This window comes from Rousettus aegyptiacus, unplaced genomic scaffold (genome assembly GCF_014176215.1).
Source record: "Rousettus aegyptiacus isolate mRouAeg1 unplaced genomic scaffold, mRouAeg1.p scaffold_m13_p_9, whole genome shotgun sequence".
Classification (NCBI taxonomy): domain Eukaryota; kingdom Metazoa; phylum Chordata; class Mammalia; order Chiroptera; family Pteropodidae; genus Rousettus; species Rousettus aegyptiacus.
In genome coordinates, this window is record NW_023416312.1 from 56,428,694 (window position 1) to 56,448,747 (window position 20,054).

At 32.0% G+C, this 20,054-nt stretch overlaps 1 pseudogene; it reads right to left on the reverse strand.

The window, feature by feature from the left end:
- Positions 1 to 18,587: 18,587 nt before the first annotated feature.
- Positions 18,588 to 18,706, reverse strand: LOC118608588 (annotated as a pseudogene).
- Positions 18,707 to 20,054: the final 1,348 nt, after the last annotated feature.

Below are 20,054 nucleotides of genomic sequence, written 5' to 3' on the forward strand. Positions count from 1 at the left end.
AAAACTTAGTGAGTTTTCAATAAATATTAGTTTGTAAAATGTGAAATAAAATAGCGACTTGTTTTCAGAAGTTTCAAAATGGAACTGGGGGACCATTAAGGTAATGGGTCTTATGCACATCTTTACCAGGCAGAACATGAAGTTCTTAACTGGGCTAAACCACAAATATTTGGAGAACACTGTAAGAACACCTCCAACTTTCAAGAGTGATGAACTTTTACTTAGCAATGACTTTAGCAATCAATTGTGTGTGACCAAGGTTTGCTTTCTTCTGCTAGCTCCAATTAAACCATTTTCTGTTTAGAAAAACCAAAAAAAAAAGTGCAGCTCACTGCCAGCATTAATTTAATTTTACATAAACACCTTCTTTGAGGCTGAAGCAAGTCTGACTGCTTTCCAATATGAGTGTTAAATATAAAAACTGTTCTTGGAGTTATTTCTAAACAGAACTTGTCTCTAATCCTAATGTAATAGAAATGCATACATAAATCCAATTAATCGAAAGGATCTTTGGCTAACAACTGTCTGAGAATTATGCTAACATCCTGCATAGGAATGCTACATTTTCTAGGATTTGACATTTTCAGTGATCAAAATTACTATATTTTGTAAATAGAAATACCACTACTAAAAACTGAATGCTATAGATAAAATGATGTCATTTGTTTCTAAAGACTATCATACTAGAGCTATGTGAAAATAATAATAAAAGTGAGATATTTTGTAGCAAACTTTGGGGCTAAGGTTAGGACTGTAATTCATGAGTTATCTTTGGATAAATACTGCACCCACGAGTACCACCAGTGAGTATTATTGAGGCAAAAGGGAAATGGATTAAAAAATCTTTGAGAATGACTTATGCAAACTGTCTATTTTGTCTTTCAAAAATACCTGACATTTGCTCCTTAGTGGGATACTATTTGAGTTGATACCTAAAGCTGTGTACCCCAAATTACAATTTTTGGATTCCAAATAAATGTTTTCCTTTTCCTTTGCTGTGTTATTGCCTCCTGACAATTTGTTAATGTATCTGGTGTCAGAAGTGGGATCAAAGCATTCACTCTTGTACGACCGGTGCCTCCTGGAATGGAATGTAATATTCACACAAGTATTTTTCTGCTCACTGCTCCATGAAATACTGTGTTCTTCTGCTGTGGATCCTCTCAGGCTCTCCATCCTTTCAGTTGTGGTCACCTTTCTTTGGGATGAGGTGAGCAATTTCCCTGGGAGATGATTGTTTCACGGTGCCAGCTATCAGCTATACCACTGGAGTTGTTTTGCTACTGGTGAGTATTCTAATTTCTTTGTGTACTCCTTTAAGTGTGGGATTGGACTGCAAGGATCTTGTCAGCTTACAATCCTTTATTTATTTATTTATTTATTTATGCCTACAACCTCCAGTCTTCCTAGGTAGTCTCCTATCCAAGTACTAACTAGGCCCGACCCTGCTTAGCTTCCAATATCAGACAGGATCAGGCTTGTTCAAGGTAGCATGGCTGTAGATGTAAATTTCTATCTCAATGGCCAGATAACACCAAATATGACTTAAATAGTGGCCCCAGTGGGAATCTTTTGAACTCCCCAAACTTGTTTTCCTACATAATAAACTTGAAAGCCTTGGAACTAAATCAATTGAATGACATACATAAGACAATAGAATGCATTCTTTGATTGGTATGCTAAAATTTCTAAAATAAAAAATGACTTCAAAACCATCTCTAGATCCTTACATCAGGCAATTACACACGTTTAGTTTTTAAAAAAAAGGCCAACTGAGCAAGTAACTTTAAAGTATTACTTCTTCCAGAAACAGAATTTGGATCCAATTATTATTTTGAGTTATGTACCCGAGATATGGCTAAAATTTGTAAAATAAAAGCTAGTTTAATTTTGTTGATTTAATAAAAGCAGGCATGCCTTCAAAGTTTTTCAACAAGAAAAATAACTAAATATGGCAGTCAACTATTTAATGTTGAATCTAAGCATAATGTCAAAATAACTAATTTAAATAAATATAAAGTTTATACCAAGGTAAACCAAATAGTGGATATGCATTAAATATGTAAATCATTTATAAATGAGAAAAATATTAACTGGCAAACATAAATTTAAGTACTTAATTTTTTTACAAAAAGACAAAAATATTTTGCTCTATTAATAAGCATGTTATATATCATATTAAATTATATATATTTTATTATAATAAAGAACATACTTCTAAAAGTTCTGAGCAAAAGGCATTCAGAGAAAAGTGGGAGTAGTGTTACTAATATCAGATAAAATAGACTTTAAAGTCAAAAAAGTAAAGAAAGATACTGAGGGAGACTTCATAATGATAAAGGGAATCATGCAGCAAGAAGATATAACACTTATTAATGACTATTCTCCCAATCTCAGAGCTCAGAAACATGTAAAAAATTACTGACAGACTAAAGAGAGAAACACACCAAAACATTATCATAGTAGGGGACATAAATACCCCACTTTTGGATATGAAAAGATCATCCAAACACAAAATCAGTAAGGAAATCACATCCTTAAATAACATTTGACCAACTGGACATAATTGACATTTACAGACTCTTCCATCCCAAAACAGCTGCTTATGCATTCTTCTCTAATGAACATGGAATAGGAACATTATCAAGAATCAACGACATACTGCGACACAGAGAAAGCCTGAACAAAAATAAAAGGATTGAATTCATACCAATCATATTTTCTCATCATAATTCTTTGAAACTAGAGATCAACTGCAAAAAGAAATTAGGAAGAACCAGGAATACATGGTGATTAAACAACATGCTACTGAAGAATGCCTGTGTCAGAGGAGAAATTAAAAGAGAGACCGAGAGATATATAGAAATGAATGATAATGATACTACAACATATCAAAAATTTGGGACACGGCCAAAGCAGTCATAAGAGGAAAGTTCATTTCATTACAGGCCTATCTCCAAAATCAAGAATGAGCCCAAATAAACAACCTAATGCTTCATTTTCAAAAAATAGGAAAAGAAGAACAAATGAAGCCTGAAATCAACAGAAATAAAGAAATCATCAAAATCAGAAAAGAAATAAATGAAATTGAAAACAAACAAAAAAAAGAGTAGAAAAAACAAATGTAACAAAGAGCTGGTTCTTTGAGAAGGTTAATAAAATTGATAAACCACTGTCTAGACTCACTAAAGAAGAAAGAAAAGGACACAAATAAAAAAAAAATCAGGGATGAAAGAGAAAATTATGACAGACACCACAAAAATAGAAAGGATCATGCAATAATACAATGATAAAGTATATAACCCCAAATTTAATAACTTAGAAAAAAAATGGACAAGGACTTAGAAAAATCCAACCTACATATACTGAATCAAGAACTGGAAAATCTAAATAGACTGATCAGCAATATGAAGCTAGAAATAATTGTCAAAAACCTACCAAAAAGTAAAAGTCCAGGACTAGATGGTTTCACCAGTAAATTCTACCAAATATTCAAAGATTTATACCTATTCTCCTCAAACTCTTCCAAAAAAATTGCAGAAAAGGCAATACTTTCCAACTTATATTATGAGGTCAATGTCACCTGGATACCAAAATCTGGTAATGATAACACACACACACACACACACACACACACACACACACACACACACCCCAAAAAACTATAGTCCAATATCTCTCATGAACACAGATGCAAAAATCCTAAATAAGATACAGCAAACCGAATATAGCAACATATTAAAAAGATTATACATCACAATCAAGTGGGTTTCATCTTAGGGGCAGAGGGATGGTACAACATACACGAATTGATTAATGTGATACACCACATAAACAAATTAAAAATAAGAATCTTATGATCATATCAATAGATGCAGAAAAAGCTTTTGACTAGATACGACATCCATTTATGATCAAAACACTTAACAAAATCGGTATAAAAGGGAAGCACCTTGACATAATAAAGACCATATATGACAAACCCTCAGCCAACATTATACTTAATAGTGGAAAGCTAAAACCCTTCCCTCTAAGATCAAGAACAAGGTAAGGCTGTCTGCTATTGCCATTGTTATTCAATATAACATTGGAGGTCATAGCAAGTGCAATCAGACAAGAGAAAGATATAAAAGGCATCCAAATAAGATGCAAAGAAGTCAAACTCTCACTATTTGTGGATGACATGATTTTCTATATAGAAAACCCTAAAGACTGCACATGAACACTACTAAAAACATAAGCAAATACAGTAATGTTTCTGGATACAAAATCAATGTTCAAAAATCTATAATGTTCCTATACTCTAATAATGATGTGTCAGAAAGAGAAGTGGAAAAATAATTCTGTTTGTAATTGCGACAAAAAAGAATAAAATACCTAGGGAAACTTCTAAAAAAACATGTGAAGGATCTATATAATGAAAACTATAAGACTCTATTAAAAAAATCAAAGATACAAAAAATGGAAAGATATTCAGTGTTCTTGGAATGGAAGAATCAACATAGTTAAAGTGGTCTTATTACCAAAAGCATGATACAGATTTAATGCATAAAAAAAATCTATAGGCATTTTTTTAAAGAAATAGAACAAAATAAGCATCATATTTGTATGGAAGCACAAAAGACTCAAAATTGTCAAAGCCATGCTGAGAAAAAAGAATAAGGCTGGAGGCATCACTCTGACCAACTTTAAATTGTACTACAAAGCAACAGTAATCAAAATGACATCGTATTGGCAGGAAAACAGACACACAGACCAGTGGAACAGAATTGAGAGTCCAGAAGGAAATAAATATTTATATGGGCAAGTAATTTTAGACAAAAAAGCCAAAACATACAGTGGAAAATGGAAAGCCTCTTCAATAAATCTTGCTAGGAAAACTGGAAGGCCACTCGCAAAAAGATGAAACTAGACTGTTGTCTATTACCACACACCAAAATTAACTCAAAATGAATTCAAGACCTGAATATAAAACCCGAAACAATAAAATACATAGAAAAAAACATAGGAACTAAACTCAAGGACCTTGGACTTAAAAAGGATTTTATGTATTTTACCTCAAAGGCAAAGGAATTAAAAACAAAAAGAAATGAATGGGACTACATCAAACCAAAAAACTTCTGCTGAGCAAAAGAAACTGTCAACAAGGTAAAGAGACAACCATCCAAATGGGAAAATATATTTACAAGCAACATGTCCGATAAAGGCCTAATATCCAAAATATACAAAGAACTCAAATGACTCAATAACAACAACAACAACAACAACAACAGCAGCAATAAGTCATCCAATCAAAAGTGGGCAGAGGACCTGAACAGACATTTCTCCCAAGAGGACATAAAAATGGCCAACAAATATATGAAAAGATACTCAGCATCGCTAGCTATTAGGGAAACACAAATCAAAACCACAATGAAATATCATCTCACAACTGTTAGAATAGCTATAATCAACAGGACAAGTAATAATAAATGTTGGAGAGGGTGTGGAATAAAAGGAACCCTCAAACACTGCTGGTGGAACTGCAAATTGGTACAGCCACTATGGAAAACAGTATAGAGGTTCCTCATAAGTCTAAGAATTGATCTACCATATGATCCAGCAATCCCTCTACTCATATCTGTAAAGATATTTGCACACAAATATTCATAGCAGCGTTATTCACAGTAACCAGGACAAGGAAGCAACTGAAGTATCCTATGATAGACGACTGGCTAAAGAGACTGTGGTACATTAATAAATGAAATATTACTCAGCCACAAGAAGAGATGAAATACTGACATTTGCAACAACATGGATGAACCTCGAAATAATCATACTAAGTGAAATAAGCTTGACAGAAAAAGTTGAAAATCACATGATATCCCTTGTATGTTGTATATAAACCTAAAAGCAACAAACGAACAGGACAAACAAACAGAGACTCATAGACTTGGACTATAGACTAGGGGTTACCAGATGGTAGGTGGTGGGGAGGAGGGGCGAGGTGCATGGGATAAAGGGGGTCAAATACAAGGGTGTAGGGGGCAGTTGAAGTAGGTAAAGGGAATCAAATATGTGGTAGCTGAAGGAAACTGGACTTTGTGTGTTAAACACACAATAGAATATACTGATATCAAATTATAATGTATGCCTAAAAATTATGTAATTGTATCAACCAATGTTACCCTGATAAACTTAATTAAAATTAATTAAAAATAAAATAAAAATAAATAAATAAAAATACAAGTTTTGAAAATGTAATTATTAGTTTGCTAATCCACTGCAGAATGCAAATACATGCTATTTTACAATTGCTTGCTTTCTATTTTCTACTGGAAAGCAAAGATTACAAATAGTTCTTAAAAAGTTGAAAAAGTGCTGGGAATACAAAATGAAAGAAAGATAAAATGCCAAAACATATATAATAATAATAATAGTAAATTAACTGCACAAACTATGTGCATTATTGTTAAGACAATGCAAGCAAAGCAGTAGGCACACCTTTGGGAGATGAACAGCAGTGAAACTCCCATGAACATTTCTCCTGCTATCAAAATGTTTTCTGTAACTTCTTGTTATTCAAATTATGGTCACAGAGCATTGGTGAACTGTGATTAACTTTTATTTATATAAAAAATATACAAAGTATACATTTATAAACATAGATAAATGAATAATTTATATCCTTAATTTTCTCCATAATTCATAGATAAGTTTATCACAATTTGTTTATAATATATAAATAAAAGTAATTTCATATAATGCAATAGAATTTGTGCATGGCATATGCTAAAAATAGAAAATACATGTCAATTTATTAAACTTCCATTTCATTTGCTTATATGGTTTTATATATGTAAGTATGTGCTAGGCCATATTATACATTATATTTCTTGCTATGAAATCCAACATGTTTAAAGGCTACTACTCTTACACCACAGGGAGTTGAACAGAAGATTTTATACAGCTAGCTGAAAAGGCCAATACAAGAACAACAACTCTTTCTGTCCTACACATATACAGTGATAACTCCTCAAGGCCTGGCTACAATCACTTTTTGATTGACTCATACTTATTTTCTTGTCTTTTCAGATTTACAACCAGACAGCAATCTTTTTTTTTTTAAGTCTCCTCTTTCTTAGAATTACTTGATTACTTGCAAGGCTTAGAATTCTAGTGGTAACTTCCAAAATTCTTATAGCCCTGCCACCAGTTTAGAAGTTGGTGTCTCATCTTTTATATCTTTATTCTGACTACTCAACATAGAGCAAGCCTCTTCAGTAGTAATTTGGGTATCATATATGCCCTTCCTTTTCTATTATTCCCAATCTAGTAGCACAATATTAAAATGAACTTATAGACACAAGCGAATCTTATACTTTAATTTCTAAAAAGTATATAGTTTCCTTTGACTATATTATACAGAGTTTTATATTAATTTAATGTAATACACAGGCGATTATGCTATCCTTCAAGTGTAACTGCATCATTACTCTGTAACAACTACCTTGCATCATTTTGTTTCTATATATGCTTTGTAAGTTTTTGAAATTGTGGAAGCAATTTAGTACTAAAGTAAAATAGTTGTCAGAATGAGGATAAAATAAAAATAAAACAAAGCTGAAGAGAACTAATACATTATATAAGATATATGAAAAGAGAATTTTAATGTATAGCCAAGCTGGATAAAATTTAAATGAATTTAATTAAATAAATTTTAATATCAAAAGTACATTGGTACACAATTAGAATTTATTTTTTGTCTCTGTTAAAAGTACAGAGTTTATTTGATTTTAATGTAATATTACTAAGAAACAAAGATTCTATGTTTTGTCTTTATCAGGTCTTTGATTGCTCAGAATAGTTTTTTTGTTATTAAAAAAAGCTAATGTTTCTTGCATCTATGTAACTTTCTATACTTGCCACTGATTTTCTGAATTGCATTGGCTAAATAAATAATTAAGTATTGTTTTGTAATGATCTGTGATCCTATTTAGTCAAGTGTCCAAACTCTTTGATAATAGGAGATTTAACAGTCCAAGGACATCAAAGAATAGATCTTCCAAACAGAAAATGAACATGGCCATAAATGACACATTAGACAAGATGGATTTACCTGGTATTTTTAGAGCAATTTACCCCAAAGCAGCAGAATATACATTCTTTTCAAGTTCACATGAGACATTTTCCAAAACAAATCACATGTTAGGCTATAGGACAAGTCTCAAGAAAGTTAATAAGATTAAAATCATATCAAACATCTCCAACCACAATCATATGAAACTAGAATTCAATTACAAGAAAAAAATGAAAAGACAAACACATGGAAGCTAAATACCATGCTATTAAACAACAAATCAGTTAACAATGAGATCAAGAAAGAAGTCAAAAGATACCTTGAGACAAATGAAAATAAAAATGCCATGACTCCAAATCTATTAGACACAACACAAACAGTTCTAAGAGGAAAGTTCATAGGAATATAATTCTACATCAAGAAACAGAAAAATCTCAAATAAACAATTCAATAGATGAGTGGATAAAAAAGAAAGGATACACACACACACGCGCACGCACACACACACACACACACATATATATATACACACACACATATATACACACAGGATACACACACACACACACACACGGAAATATTTTCAGGCCATAATAAAAAATGAAATTTTATAATTTGTGACAATATGGATAGACCTAGAGGGTAGTAGGAAAAATGAAATAAGTCAGACAGAGAAAGACAAATACCATATGATTTCACTTATATGTGAAATCTAAAGAACAAACAAATGAACAAACCTACAGAAACACAGTCATAGATACAGAAAACAAACTGATACCAGATGGGAAGGATGTTGGGAGCTGGATGAATAAGGTGAAGAGATTAAGAAGTAAAAATTGGTAGTTATGAAATAGTCAAGGGGATATAAAGTGCAAAATATAGTCAATAATGTAATAACTATATATAATGCCAGGTGGTACTAGACTAATTAGGGAGATTACTTCATAAATTATGTAAATGTCTGATCACTATGCTGTACACCTAAAAGTAATATAAAATAATATGGAATATCAAATGTAGTTAAAAAAAATTTAAAAATCCACAAATAAATGTAATTTTACCTTTTTCTAAAAAAAAGTCATTTATTGTTCTCTGTAGTATTCTCATTACATGATAAAGCCTGTATTTTTTTTAGTACCAGAACAATAATGATGCCCCAAAGTATAGCAGGGGCTATTGGTTGTTTGCTGCTTAGAATGTTTATAACTATTTCCTTAGACTCAAAGTGGCACCCCTGATGCAGTTACTATGGTTGAAGATTGTGTATGTGAATATATGTCTGTTTGTGTGCATTGGTGGAGGGGTTGTATTTGGATGAATGTGAGAGTTTCGGATAAAGAGAGCTAAGTAATTTTTAGTTGGCCACCCAATGAAATAACAGTGCTTATCAAAAGCAGTAAAAATATTGCCATTTTTTTGTATAAATTTGTTCTTAGCATATTTTAGGAACTATTTTGACCAATTCTTTTTAGGAAACTTGGATCAACCAACTTAGGAGTTATATATGTGGAATAAGTGGAAATGGTAGCAGCGCTATAAGTATTAAATTATAGAGTGAGTATACATAAAGCATATATCATTAAGTTTTTTTGTAGTTGAAAATATTGATCCAACTGTACCCCAAAATAATGTGAAAGTATAATATCTTACTTCTTCTGCATATACTCATTTGCCAATATGTCACTTCTGGAATCCGATGAAGATTTTCTTCCTCAGTGTAAACCCAGTTCTTAATGCCAGAGAGGTGCATACACTACTACACTTGTCAAAAAAGACTTACAAAAAATTAGAATTGTAATTTCCAAAGGAGATAAACTCCATACAATCCATAAATGCCATATGCTGTTGGTAGACTTCTTGGTCCATGCTTGGCCATCAATTACATCTTCACTTCATTCTTGGTCAGTCTACCCACCCCCTGATTTGCGTATTATGATTCAAACTCTCAAAATCATGCAATGCAATACAGTCACTTCACCAACAAGGCAAGTTAAATGAATGTTTGCTAAACTATTGACTTAATTATTTGTAATCATGTTTGATGAGCAAACAACTGATTAGCTGAAGTCCTTATTTTCCAACCTATTGTTTCAGCTTCATGCAAAATTAAACTAATGTGTGAGGGTTTTGTTTTTATTGTTGTAGTTGTCTTTACTTTCCTTCCTATTTTGGATAAAAGAGTTCCCTTTGCCATCCTTACAATACTACTTCGGAATGTGGTCCTCTCAAAATGCTGGCTAGATTACTAGCAGATACTGAGTGACTGCAGTGGTGTTCTACAAATGTATTTTCCCATGAGATGTTCAACATAGCATAACAGGGTGAATAAGAATAGATTGAGAACATTTATGCTGCAGGTATTAACACTAAGGTATTGAAAATTCTGCCTAGAATTTAAAGTGAAAATTATATTTTTGATTACGTTATTATGGAAAGAAATTATTGGACACCTGTAGGGAACATTTTTTCATCAATCAATCAATAAGCATTTTTTTTCTTAGAGTAACAGAAGACTAATTGATTTAATATTCATAAAGTGAAGACAAAGGGAAAGGATAGTGGGTTAAATCTTTATCATGTGAGGCCTGGTAATTTCCTTTCAATCATCATTGACATAAAATACTTTCTCTTTCATGATTGAGACTCTAAGTCTTTATTAATTATTTTAGACATTTATATTTTTGGATTTCAGATTATTGTCATCAATGACCTCTTTATTTTCCTTAGAGATTTTATATTATCATAAGACAATAGCTACTTCATTTTTAGGATACCTAACTTCTTCATGTGTGCAAAGTATATTGAATACATTATGTGGTACAGTATCCGGTAATAAAATAAATATGTATTCAGATCAAAATAAATTCTGCGATAGGTTTTATATGAAAGAGAGGTTAATGGATTTCAGGAAAGAAATGGACTATGATGTTTTGTCATTCAGTTCTAGTGAGGTTTAATTTCTTTTCTTAGATTGACTAATTATTTTTGCCTTTTTCTTATCATAATAATTTATAATAAATGGAAACGCAGAAGACATTTACCATTAGCTGAGAAATAACAGGTTGACCGATGATTTGTACATGATTGACCTATCTCTCCAGAACTTAGTTTAAAACAAAATAAGAAGTGATATAAAAGACAGTGCTGTTCTGAAGAAGCAAGTTTGATTAGAAATTCATCTACTGGTTTGACTAGTAATTGTGCATAGTACATACTTAAGATCTTTTCCAGATTAACTTTGGAATTAGAAAATGATTTTCTAAGTAGTGTTAGTGGTACAAAGTATCTTAGGAAAAACCTTAAAGGAGGGAAGCCTTTCCTAAGAGCACTTAACACATCAGGAATTGGTATCTCTTTATACAGTAACCGATGAGTTAAGCAGTCTCTTTGAGCAGTCCAAGTACTACCTAAAGATAATAATAAGCAACTTTGTAAATAAGAGATAATTTCACAAAGAGATTAAAAGATGACCAACCAATATATGTCATCAGTATGAGATTTTAAAGGAAGCCCTCCTAAACAAAACAAGGTTCTACTTTGTAATTACAGTCTGGATTATTCCCTACTTAATCCATTTCCCATGCAATGTCATCTTACTCTCCTTTGAGGTCACATAGCACTTTTCTGTTCTCTATTAGGATACTTTTTAGTGTTTTTGTTTTTGTTTAATCTTCTTCTTTCTTATATTCCTTCATTAGAGTGGAAGTTCTTTTAAGAATGTGGCTTTTTTCATGTTTGTATCTTCGACAACTCCTTGTATATTGCAAATGCTAAATACTTGCTGATCAAATAAATACCTTGGATGACCACAGATTTATTCACAAAGTCCAAGATAATAAGAAATAGCCTCTGAAACAATAGACAGTTGTATGATTAATGAAAAGAAATACTATTGCAAAGTTGATAATATAAATTGTATTTCAAAAAATGGTGAAAACTGAAACTGAAAAAAAACTATTTTTTTTTATTAAGCAAGTTTTTAATTGAACTGCTGAAGTATATCACTTGACCATAAACAAAGGCTATCAGGATGAGTAAGACATGGCCTCTTTCTTAAAGGAGCTTGAATGTGTTTATCTCTTGTAAGGCACCATTTTTTTGTGTGTGGGGGCATTTAAATCTACAAAGGGTTATTAAGAGAAGCTAGGGATATTTGTGATTACAGTGTTAATCTTAAAAGAATTTGTCACAGAGTGAAACTATGTCTATCTAAAACCCATCCCACAGTGTTGTCTCACTACTCGATTCAGAGCATGGATGATTAGATTTGAACATCTTTTAATTGCCTCTCCTCCCCAAGTATCTAATGTACTTACTGTGATAATGCAACTTAAAAAGAATTAACATGGATTACATTAATATGCAACTCACTTGCTAAGATTTGTCTCAACCTCAACAACTATCAAAACAGCTGACATGACCAGCACAATTTCTGTATGCAAAATTAATCACAAATTTTATATTTATAGACTAGATTATACATAAATACATAATACTATATATAGTTTAATTTTTGGAATGTGTATGTGACTATTAAATGTTAAGTTATAATAGACCAGTATTCTGTGTTTATAAAATTTGCTCTATAATTACATGTGACTTTTTGCACTAGGATTTTTAGAGATGGAAGGTTCTCAGAATACTTAATAGGAGACATCTGCTGAAATGGTTTATTTTTCTGAGTGAGGAGATGAGTATTTAGTTCATAAGACAAAGGTCCTCATTACCCTTTTTTCATCATTAGTGAATGTTTTATCCATTAGAACCACCCTTGCACCTGAATAAATCTAAAATCAGAAATCTAAAAAAGAATTTACAATTCTTTTCTGCTAACATATATACATTTATTAAGAACTTGGAAGTATTAGGCCAATAAAATTGTTTTTAAGGCTACAGTTTGTCTTAGATTTGAGATACTATAACAAAATGTCATAAACTGAATGAATTGTAAACAATAGAAATTCATTTATCACAGTTCTGAGGATTAGAAGTTCAAGATCAGTGTGGCAGCATGATCCTGTTCTCGTGAGGGCTATCTTCTGGTTTTTAGATTGCCAACTCACATGGCAGAAAGAGGTAGAGAGAGAATTTTCTAGGATCCCTTTTATAAGGGCACTAATCACATTCATGAGGGTTCCACCCTCGTGACCTAATTTTCTTCCCCAAACCCTACCTCCTGGTATCATCACATTGGAGTTTAGAATTTCAACATGTAAATTTGGGGACGGGGCACAGACATTAAGTTTGCTAAGAAAAATCCCCAAGATGCATCTTATAACATTGTCATTTGCCTCCAAATAACTAATGCAATGATGCTGTGAAGAGAGTTATCATGGATAATAACAATAAACAATAATAATACAATTTACATAGCTCCTTTCATCTTGAACATTCTGAAAACATCCTATAAAAGAATTATTTCTAATGTGTAGCCATCTCTGGGGAAAACTTGAAAGCTATTTAACAGCTGGCCATCAGTTAGAGACAGGAAATGAAGAAAACGTTTCCTAGCAGAAACTGCAAGATATACAATGTGATTACGAAATTTAGAATTGGTTTAGGACACTGGAACTAATTAATGTCCATATTCTTGAAAAAGTGGCATTGGGTAATTAGTGAATACAGAGTGATTAGGACTTTAATTGTACATCTTAGCTAAAAGACAAAGCTTCCAAAAATAGTGTCTTTGTGAATGCTGATTCACTGCTGCCTGAACACTGAGTCACAGTGTGAAGCAATCAACAGATGTAATCATTTCTTAGCTGGGAATATAATGTACACACACACACACACGGAAATATTAAAAAAAAATCTGTAAATTTATTGAGTGAGTTTGAAAATGCAGTGATGTGTCCTAACACCAAATGCCAACTGTTAATTTTGCTATGCAGCTTGCCTGCTTCTTAATTCAACAGTGCAAGTGTATCCTATTACATGAGGATTTACCAATGACAAATTCACCATAACAGAAAAGTAGGTAATAAGTTTAATATGTGCTTCCAGAAACCTCACATGAACAAAAATTTGTCAGCAGACAAACAGTTTTCAGGAGCATATACAAAATGAGATCTCCAATTGTCTGTACCTTGCCACAGAAACAGCAGGATGTGACCAGCTGCTACTCGTATTTCCCACAGCCTGATCTTGGATGAGCCATCAAATTCTGGCTGTGACAGTAGGAGATGAGAAGTTGCCTGCATGAGGTAAGCATTTATTTGAAATTAAGGCAAGGTAGAAAGAGCAGGGTTTCCTGCATCCCATGCCTAAATTGAGCCATAGCCTCAGGCAAGTAGCAGATGTTTTGAGTTAGTGGGGTAACTATACTCATCTTGTGTTTTAATCCCTAGATGCAGGAAAAGCAACAACAACAACAAAATCAGAAACACATTTTTTACATTATTATAAAGGTCAATGGAAAAATATAATTTACAAAAATTTGCTTTATGAGTCATTTTATAGGTTGTAATTATTAGTTAAATTATGTCATGCCCAAATATGATATCTGCTACTAATTAAATGGTTAAATATTGGAAAGGCAACAATAATGAAAAACTATAAACGTTTAATAAAATGGATGAAGGTTGAAATAAACACCTCTCGAATACTTCAGCTGGAGAATAAATATTTCATTCATTTGGTATGTACTTCTCATGTCCTTATTTCCAGGGATGTTTTGAAGCTAGCATTGGAGTATGAGGTTATTGCTACCTTTTCAACTCCAACCCCATTGCATTAATTACTAACAATTGTAAATTCTAACGATAGGAATTGGAGTAAGGTTGATTTTCTAGACTCAACTAATATTGCTAACTATATAAATCCAAATTAAACAATGTCGAAGAGTGAAATCCAGGATCAAGTGCAATAAAGCTTATCAGACATCTTTAGACCTGGGGTCGCATTACATAAGTTATTTTTCATAAAACTGATGTGAATTTTTATTGTCCTAATTTTAAAAATTTAAACTTTTTAGGAAAAATTCTCTAAAATGAATGACATTTAATGAACATCTATTAGATAATTCAATAAGATTATCATTTTTAATTACTCCTGATTATTGTAAATAATGATCATTCTCTGTTGAAAAAGATCATTCTCAGATGTTACAGAGGTTGTAGGATTTTTTGCCCAAATGGTCATCAAAGCCATATTCTTTATGCCAGCCTGTTGTTTATGGTTATTCTATCAGGATTGTCAGTTATCAAGTCGATGTGCCTACAATTTACCACTTCTTTAATCACATTTCTACATAACTGTTGCTGTTTCATTTTGCACTAAGACACAAAGTAATGAAGCCTGAAATAATTTGACACCAATAAGTATGGGATATTGTATCATTGGCTTTATAACAAATATTTCAGTTTCTTTTCGGTTTCTTGATAATGTTATGAATGACTGAAAACTGCAGAAGTCTAGTCTTCGAATCAAAACTAACTTACAGTTTACAGTAGTTTATTTAAAAGAAGTAATTAAGAACAAAATAGAATCATAGGACCAGGATGAGTGGAAAAAATTTTCAGAAAGAAAAATTTTAATGGCAAGCCTAAAAAAAAATTCAGTTTCAACCTTCAGTAGAATTTTTAAAATTAGAATTTCTTTATAAATAACCTTCATGATATAAATCTTAACATTAAGGTTATAAATAATAACCTTAAAAACAATTAATGATATAATTTCAGGACCGCCATTTCAAATTTTTAAAGTTATAATTGGCCAGATTATCTGTCATAGATTCAGCCCTGATTTCCATCTTCGTACCATCAGTTTTGTCTCACCTCTTCCTAAAATGATATGATTTCAAGTGTTCCAATCATCCTATTTCTCTTCTGTCAACATTGCATTTTCCCAATGGGTATTCAGAACTAAGTGCAATGGTTTGATTATAACCTCGCCAAAGTAGACTGAGTTTATGTGTTACTTAATGTAAATTTTGATGCTTTTCTGAATGTGTTTACATTCATAGCATGCCACTTTCTTTTTTACCATCTTTCTGATATTTTAGGTATTTGAAACCCAATACAGTGGTCCCACCTCCTCATTTTTCTGTGAGAGAGATATTCCAAGACCCCCTGTGAATGCTTGAAATCACAGATAGTACTGAACCCTATACATGCATACCTATGACAAAGTTTAATTTATAAATTAAACACAGTGAGAGATTAACAATAACTAATAATACATAGAACAATTATAGCAATACATTGCAATAAAAGTTATGTAAATGTGGTCTCTTTCTCAAAATATCTTACAGTACTGTACTCATCTTTTTTGATGATGTGAGACGATAAAATGCCTTATTAAGTCAAGAGCTTTTACCTTTTCACTTAAAAGAAGCACTTATGGCTTCTCTTCAGCATATCCAAATTGCCAGCATTACCACTCTTTCTCTTGAGGCCATTATTAAGTAAAATAAGTGTCACTTGAACACAAGCACTTTAATACCGTGAGAGTCGATCTGATAACTGAGATGGCTACTGTGAGACTAACATGCGAATAGTATATTCAGAATAAAAGTGTTGGGCAAAGGAATGACTTATGTTCGAGGCTGGATGGAACATCATGAGATTTTACCATGCTACTCAGGATGGCATTTAATTGAAAACTTATGAATTCTTCATTTTTGAAGTGTTCCAGTTAATATTTCAGACTGCAGTTGACTGGGTAACTAAAGCCATGGAAAACAAAATCATGGATAAGGGGGGATTATTGTATGTAAAGGGGTATTCTCATAGTTTTTTTTTAAATTTTAAAACAGTAGTTCTTAAGTATGTTGGATAATTTAAATGATGGGAAAGTTCATTTTTCTACTGGGTGCTTTTCTTACTGTGTCTACTAGATAATTTGTCTAAAGTACATTTTTATAATTTTAATATAATTATATTTTATATTTAGAATCCTTGAAGAAATGCCAAAACATTAAAAAAAGTTACATTTTAGGTAAACTGTAATTGGATAATTAGATCGGTAGTAAGACTGATACTTTGCCAATGAGGACGTTCAGCTACTTAGATCTGGACATTTGTCTTTTAATGCAACCTAACATTGCATTAGCTTTATTGGCAGCCTTACTATTTTTATTTTTCAACAAGAGTTAGCGTTCAATATTATTTTATATTAGTTTCAGCTGTACTGCATAGTGATTAAGACATTTATATAATTTACAAAGCGATCCCCCCAATTAGTCTAGTACTCACCTGGCACTATAGTTATCACAATATTATTGACTATATTCTCGATGCTGTACTTTACATCCCCTTAACTATTTTGAAACAACCAATTTTGTACTTCTTAATCCTTTTACCTTTTTTACTCAGTCCTCCAACCCCCTCTCATCTGGCAATCATCAAAATGTTCTCTGTATCTATAAGTTTGTTTCAGTTTTTTGTTGTTGTTGTTTATTTTGTTCCTTAGATTCTACATGTCAGTAAAATCATATGATGTTTCTTTCTCTGTCTGACATTTTACTTTGCATAATACTATCTAGGGCCATCTGTGTTGTCACAAATGATAAGATTTCACTCTTTATTATGACCAAGAAATATTCTGTTGTATATATCCAATCATGTATTGATGGACACTTAGGTTACTTCCATAGCTTGGCTATTGTAAATTGTGCTGCAATGAACATTGCGGTGTGTATACATATCTCTTATAATGCACAATGAACATTGAGATACATATGTATTTATTATATATGTTATATATATATACATATAATATAACATATAACATAACCTTTTCAAATTAGTACTTTAAATTTCTTTGGGTACTCAGAAGTGGAATTGCTGGACAGAAGGTAGTTCTATTTTTAATTTTTTGGGGAAACTCCAAACTGCTTTCCATAGTGCCTATACCAATTTGCAATCCCACCAAGAGTGCATGAGGGTTCCTTTTACTCCACATCCTTCGCCAGCACTTGTCGTTTGTTTATTTATTGATGATGGCCATTCTGACAGATCTGAGGTGATATCTCATTGTGGTTTTAATTTCAATTTCTCTGATGATTAGTGATGTAGAGCATCTTTTCGTACATATATTGGCCATCTGTATGTCCTCTTGGAGACATATCTATTCAAATCTTCTGCCCATCTTTTAAAAATTCATTTTTTCATTTATTCATTTATGTGTTTGTTTTTGTTTGTTTGTTTGTTTGTTTGTTTTTTAAACCCTCATGCCAACCTTTGGTAACCACTAGTCTATTGTCCATATCCATGAGTCTCTGCTTTTTGTCCTGTTCACTTGTTGCTTTTAGGTTTATATCCTACATATAAATGATATCATGTAGTTTTCAACTTTTTTATTGTTGTTCTTTTTCTTTTATTTTATTATTCCTGAGGCTTTTCTTTCACATAGTTTTAGGGGTTTTTTTTTCCATTGCTTACTTCACTGTTTTTCATTAAATTTATTTTAATTAATAATTTTTATTTTTTGATTATATTTTTATTTTTTTAGGCAAGGCAACCCTTGGTTGACCTCACAGATTGCAAAGACCTTGTCAGCTTACGATCCCTTATGTTTAATTTCTTTATGCCTACAGTACCTGGTCTTCCTAGGTGGTCTCCCATCCAAGTACTAACCAGGCCCGACCCTGCTTAGCTTCTGAAATCAGATGGAATTGGGCTTGTTCTGAATGGCATGTCTGTAGACATTTTCAACTTTTTCTGTCTGGCTTATTTCTCTTAGCATGATTATCTCAAGGTCCATCCATGTTGTCACAAATGGCAATATATTTCATCTCTTCTTAAGGATGAGTAATATTCCATTGTATATATGTACCACAGCTCTGCCCATTTGTAATTTTATTTTTTTTGCTGTTGAGTTGTATATTCTTTATAAATTTAGGATATTAACCACTTATCAGGTGTATCATTGACAAATATCTTCTATTATTCATTAGGTTGTCTTTTCATTTTGTTGATGGTGTGCCTTGAGGTGCAAAAACTTTTTAATTTGATATAGTCCCATTTGTTTATCTTTTTTTTGTTTCCCTTACCCAAGGAGATATATCAGAAAAGACCAATGTCAGAGAGTTTACTGCCTCTGTTTTCTTCTAGTAATTTTATGGTGTTGGGTGTTACATTTACATCTTTAATCTATTTTGAGTTTATTCTTGTATATAGTGTAGGAAGGTGGTTCAGTTTCATTTTCTTACATGTATCTGTCCAATTTTCCCAGCACCATTTATCGAATAAACTGTCTTTACCCCATTGTACATTCTTGCCTTCTTTGTCATAGTTTAAGTGACCAGATAGGCATGGACTTATTTCTGGGTCCTCTATTCTATTCCATTTATCTGTGTTCCTGTTTTTATGCTAGTACTATGCTGTTTTGATTACTATAGCTTTATAGTATAGTTTGATATCAATTAGAGTGATACCTCTAACTTTGTTCTTCTTTCTTAAGATTGCCGTGACTTTTGGGGGGTCTTATATGGTTCCATATGAATTTTAAGATTATTTGTTCTAATTTTGTGAAAAATGCCGTTAGTACTTTGATAGGGATTGCATTGAAACTTTAGATTGCTCTGGGTAGTATAGACATTTTTAATGATGTTAGTTCTTTCTATCCATGAGCACAGTATATACTTACATTTATTTATATCTTCTTAAATTTTTTCTTCAATGACTTAAAATTTTCCAAGTGTAGGTCTTTTACCTCCTTGGTCAAATTTATTCCTCAGTATTCTATTGTTTTTGATGCAATTGTAAATGGGATCGTTTTCTTTCTTAATTTCTCTGAAAGTTCATCGCTGGTGTATAAAACTGCAACCAATTCTAAATATTAATGTTGTATTCTACTTCTTTAATGAATTCATTTTTCAGTTCTAATAGTTTTTGTGTGTATGTGAAATTTTTAGGGTTCTTTATGTATGGTAATATATCATTTGCAAATAATAACAGTTTTACTTCTTCTTTTCCAACTTGGGTGACTTTTTCTTGTCTAATTGCTGTGGCTAGGATATCCAATATTATGTTAAGTAAACATGGTAATAGTG